The sequence below is a fragment of the Euphorbia lathyris genome, chromosome 10 (genome assembly GCF_963576675.1).
Source record: "Euphorbia lathyris chromosome 10, ddEupLath1.1, whole genome shotgun sequence".
In the NCBI taxonomy this organism is placed as follows: domain Eukaryota; kingdom Viridiplantae; phylum Streptophyta; class Magnoliopsida; order Malpighiales; family Euphorbiaceae; genus Euphorbia; species Euphorbia lathyris.
In genome coordinates, this window is record NC_088919.1 from 66,706,484 (window position 1) to 66,712,616 (window position 6,133).

Genomic DNA, 6,133 nt, shown 5'->3' on the forward strand with positions numbered 1-6,133 from the left:
ATCTTTGAAAATTAAAATTTAATTTTATTTCAATAAAACCACTTAATTAAATTTGTTTTTGTCCTAATAAAATCAATTTCGACGTTTCTAATTATTTTTCGCCGAAGTTGATTATGTAATATCCAATCATACGTCTCAACGTCATATGACATAATAAAAGAATTTAACTACAAATTAATCCAAGCAAATAAAAATTGTCAATTAAAATTTTAATCATAAATTAACCTATATGGTATATCGATTATCAATCAAAATATGTAGTTACATTTTTTTTTTAATTTTTTAGATGGCACTAACATGACGTTAAGATGCCACGTCAATAATTTCAATAAAAAACATGACTGAAAAATATTTAAAGTGATTTTACTAGAACAAAACAAATTTATATGATTTTATTAAAACATACTAAACTTTTATGATTTTTTTCCCTTTTTCGTGTATTTGAATTTGGTTTCTTTTTATCATTTCTCACTCCCTATTTTCCTTTTCCGGTATTTTCCTTTTAACTAGGCTTAACCCCTAACGTCTAAAATAGTATAATTTTACCCTTAACGTTAGTAGTCAAGAGCAATTTTACCTCTAACATTAATAATTTGGTTCAATTTTACCCTATTATAAAACACAGATATTTTTGTTCCTTATTCTGCACCAATTGTATATCAACTCGTTTTAAAAAAAGGATTTTATGTTTTTTTATAATTTAATTAGAATTAGAGATTAATATTTATAAATTCGGTTAGTTTTTTTGATTTTTTTTGTCCAATTCGTACAAAAAAAAAACAATATATTTTTTTTTTTCACATCCCAACATATGTTTGTGATTTATTACAGATAAAATGACGCACGTGTGAAGTGTAGATGACAAGATTCATGACCGAGAAGACGGTTTGATAATTATTTCTCAAATTGACACAATTTATCAGTATTATGGGTAAAATTGCTTTTGGGTTCTAACTTTAGGAGTAAAATTGTGCCATTTTAGACGTTAGACGTAAAACTACTCCTGATCCAAAATGTTAAGGGTATTTTTACACCTTAACCCTTTTAACTACTAGAATTTTCCAAATACAATTAAAATTACAAACTTAACTTTATAGCCAAACGATTAATTAATTATGTAAACCCAAATAGTTATAGCTCTTCCATTTCCGATACACAGGAATATTTACATGGATCTTAATGACCAAGTGAATTTGATCAAGGCTTATTAAATTTAACCCGTAGGATGTTTTGAATCTCCACATTCGGATTCTAATAAGCCTAGATCTAATGGTGAATGATCAAATATTGCATGGTCATTAAGGTTCATGTGATCAAAACCGTTCCAATACAATATTCCGGGTTAGATTATTATTATTTATATTTTTTAAGGAAAGATGGAATATTATTAAGAGAATATTTTAGGGGAATGTGACCAAAATATAAAATTTAGATATAAAAAATATATTATATTTTTAGAGCTCATTTAATCATGAATTAATTTGATAATTTCCGTCGAATTTAAGGACTGAGTTGATAAGTAAATATTAGTTTGGACTAAATTGACTATTAATGCAAACTTTAGGGACCCATTTAAACCTTTATTCAAAATCAAATATCCCCGCCAAAGAAACTAGCGAGAGAAGATGATGATCGTCTCGAAGAAGCCAAAACAAAGGAAATGGATTCGTTTTCAGAATCTATCAATGATGAATTGGTTGTTTCTGTGTTTACTCATGGCGATAATGATTTTCAGTTCTTCAGTAGTTCTGGTGATTTTTGGTCGAATCACCATTTCTGTTTGGGCGATTTTCGCAGATCTCAAAAAATCCTTGATCGGAAAGTTCATCAACATGGATTATGGTTAGTGTCTCTTTTATTATCGATTCTTATTTTCATTGATGTTTTATGAATGGAACTGAAGATTATTATCGATTTTCGGTTCTTCAGTAGCTCTGGTGATTTAATTGGTCGAATTACCGTTCCTGTTTGGGCGATTTTAGCAGATCTGGAAAAATCCTTGATCGGAAAGTTCATTAACATGGATTACGGTTAGTGACTCTTTTATTACCGATTTCTTATTTACATTGATGCTTCATAGATTAAATTGATGCTCTATGAATGAAACTGAAAGATTATTAGATGAAATCCAATTTAGGCATTTTGATTATCTAGTTTAGTCGATTTCTTCTGCTTTATGCTTCCAGCAGAGATTAGATTTGGGGTTACCTACGTTTTCGATCGGTTTGAGACTAATAAGGTAATATTTGGGGGTTCCTTTCCTTATTTAGAATCTCTACTGCCATTTTCCTATTTTGATGTTCATGGTATTTAGGATTATTAATTTTGGATTTGCTGGAATGTTCTGGTGTCTAGTGTTTAGGCGGTTTACTTTCATCTTACTTTTAATTTTAATTAGCTATATAATCGGACTCCTTTTAATGATCAGTACTCTGTTCTTTTCCTGTTTAGTTTTAGAGAAAGTGTTTTCTGAGTTTTGGAGGGGTTTGAGGGATGCCGATGACCGGAAAACAGCCTTTAGACGGTAGAAAAACCAATTCAATCACTCAAGAGTCTAGAATGAGAAAAATCCGTGTGATTTACAATGATCCTGATGCAACTGATACTGATTCTAGTGATGATGATGGATCAGAGAGGAGGAATAATCGGGTTTCCTTGAAAAGTAAAAGGTTTGTTAAGGAGATTAATTTAACTTTACCATCTGTTGTTTTCCCTAATTCTCAATCTCAATCTTCCCTCCCTGAGCCTGAGTCTGGAGGAGGAGAAAGAAAAATCCTGACTAAGAGAAGAAGGGTTTTGACACAACCACCGTGTGGAGGAAGAGGAGGAGCGGTGAAGAAGCCGCCGGTGGGTGTGAGGCAAAGTAAGTGGGGGAAATGGGTAGCTGAAATTAGACACCCGGTTACTAAAGTTAGGACTTGGTTAGGTACTTATAATACTCTCGAAGAAGCTGCTCGGGTATACGAGGCGAAAAAGAAGGAATATGAATCTGAAAACATATCATCTGCTATTACTGAGATTCACAACATTGATCTCGACACTTCGGATGATACCGAGATTGTCCTTCCCAATGCTTCTCCGTCCTCAGTACTTGAGCTAGACATTTCTCATACTTCCTTGTCATCGTCGTCCTCAGTTTTTGATCTTGAGATCCCTGATGATTTGGGGTCTTGTCCAATTGGGAAACATTTTAATTTGGGGATGGAACTTGGTGGTCTCATTGACGACGACTTGGGGCGATTTGGTGATGAGTTTTGTGGCATTGATGATCTTGATTTATGCGGGTTTGATTGCAATGAATGTGCGTGCTTCCGGATTATGATTTTGAGTTTGGAAGTGACGAATTTGCTTACTTGGATGAACATTTATCAACAGCAAGATGAGCCTCAAATACCCTCAAGATGAACATAAGTTTTGCAGCTAGAATTTTAAATTTATATTATAGTTATCAGGGTAAATTAAAGAAAAAAAACATATGGTGGTTAAACGAATTGAGGATTCAGGTTCTCGTATTGTTAAAAATGAGGATCTTTTAGTTTGACATTTAAAAAATGACCCTTAACAAATTAAAGGTTTTTGTTTTTAACAAAGCGAGTAATCTCAATCCTCTCTTGGTTGGTATGTGATTGACAATTCGTGTAATCACAAGGATTTTGTTTGAGGTAGGAGAAACGGCTTTGTGAGCGAGCCTTTTTTTAGGGAAAGAATATATTATTCAAGGTTATAAAAAATATTAAGCGCTAAATTTTTTGGATTGTTTCATCATATATATTGAAGAGAAATTATTACTTTTTACTAGTAGAACGAACAGAACTCTTGAGATTAATCGAGAATTAATTAATTCGAGATTAATTGGATTTATATTTTTATGATGGGATAAGGTGCAAAAATACATTTAACATTAACAGTGAGTAATTTTATTCATAATGTTTAAACTGGTGTAGAATAATGAATAAAATATGTGTTTTATAATGATGTATGAAATTGACCCAATTTGGTAACGTTAAGGGTACAAATGCTTTTGACTGCCAACGTTAGGGGTAAAAATGTACCATTTTAGATGTTAGAGGTAAAATTGCTCATAATCGTGAATATGAGGGGCATTTTTGCACCTTGTCCTTTTATAATTTTAATTTGCTAATAAAAAATATTTATAAATTAATTGGATTTATATTTTTATATTTTTAATTTATTAATCAAAAAATTATTATACTCTTTATAATTAATAATATAAAATGATTTAGAAGAACTTATATATTCGTAACATATATCTTAAAAATCCGCAAACAACAATATTTGAATAATAATATTATTGAAGCAATTCAAATTAGTAAAAAATAATGTCTATAAATTATAAATTCATCAAAAAAAACTTGGAAATATTAATGTTTTTAAAATCTTAAATCATTTCATGAAAATAAATAGAAAACGCAACTAAACAAAAATATTTAAAAATAATAAACAAAATTTACTAAGAATGTAAATTATAATAAAGTATTTTTTTTGAACCAGAAAGAGAAGATCAAATAAATGATGGATTTGCATCCATAACAATAGTGTTCACAAGCCATTCCGGTACCACAGTTGAAAAGAAATCGCTAGCATTGGAACAGGCAAACCTAGCTACCAAATGAGCTGCACTGTTCGCTAAGCGAGGAATAAAAACTAATTTAAAAGCTGGATTGGATCTTAGAACTACTCGACAGTCCTCTAGTATCATTCCGAATTCAGAGATATCCTGTTTTCCAGAGTGAATAACATCTACCACTAGTTTAGCATCAGATTCAAATTCAACAGCTGTAAATCCCATATTAGATAGCCATATCAAACTCGTACGAATAACAAGAGCTTCAATAACACTTGGCTCTTTGATACCTGAAATAAAGCTGCTGCTGCACAGTAAAAAGGCTCCTCTTTCGTCTCTGATAACCGCTCCCATACCACTGCTTCTCAATTCTTTAAAGATTGCCCCGTCGATGTTGCATTTGACAAAGCCTGGGCTAGGTGTGCTCCATTTTTGAATCGTCACGTGCTGTCTCAAGCCAAAATTATGCGCAATCTCGGGATTGTTGCGCGCAGTGCTGCGATACTGATGTCCCTCCGCGCTGTCTGCTGATGGCGCCCTGGTGACAGCAGCCACTGTCGTGGCTGGTTGAAGATCGCTCAACTCCATCCTTCTGTTGCCTAAGGGTGACGCCTTCTTTTGATAGGCTCTCCAGTCCTGAGTCACTTCTAGACTGCTCCGCCAACTAGTATCTGCCGGCCACCATCTCATATGCCAAAGGACTCGGTTTCTGTGGTCCCAAATTGCTTAGTGCACAGCATAATCTGACAATCATATCTTGATTTGAGCCACATAAGGCTTGTAAGAGCCAATCAGCAAAATTCACATTGTCAACCAGCGGGGTAGGAATCCCTGCTATTCGCCAAATGTCACCTGCAAAACAGCAATCAACAAATAAATGGTTATCTGTCTCCTCCTGCTCCACACACACTGGACATTCCGTGGAAATGGGAACTCTCCTTTGAGCCAGCCGAGCTCTAGTGGGCAAACATCTCGAGCAAATGCGCCAAATAACTTGTTTGAGTTTAGGGGGAATCATCAACTTCCACAACCTTCTCCAGCCTTCCTGAGCTCTACTACCTTCAACCTCACCCATGCCAGTCAAGTAGCCAGAATGCACATTATAATGACCATCCTTTGACCAGTGCTAGATTCTCATATCTTCTCCTACATGATATGGCAAAATAATATTGCTAATAGCCTGCATCTCGGTTTCACTAAAGCACCCATTTAGTCTCTACATGTCCCACCCTCTCCCATTCTCAAGTAATAGATCAGCCACAGTCAAATTCTCCATTCCAGGGACCATGAAGGAATTTATACAAAAACCCTCTAAATTGGGTACCCATGCATCCTTCCAAACTCTAATAGACCTGCCATTTTCCATTCTCCATCTAGTTCCTTTTCTCAATATGCTAAGACCCTCCCATATACTTCTCCAAACCATACTAGGATTATTGCCTAATTTAGAGAAAAGTAAGTCATCCCTAGGAAAATATTTAACTTTGAACATTCTACTTACTAAAGTATTTGGGAATTTTAGCAATTTCCAACCCTGTTTACCTAACA

General features: G+C 33.8%; 1 pseudogene; it reads left to right on the top strand.

Moving 5' to 3' along the window:
- The first annotated feature begins 2,451 nt into the window (after window positions 1–2,451).
- LOC136208204 (ethylene-responsive transcription factor ERF119-like) lies at window positions 2,452–3,383 on the top strand (annotated as a pseudogene).
- Window positions 3,384–6,133: the final 2,750 nt, after the last annotated feature.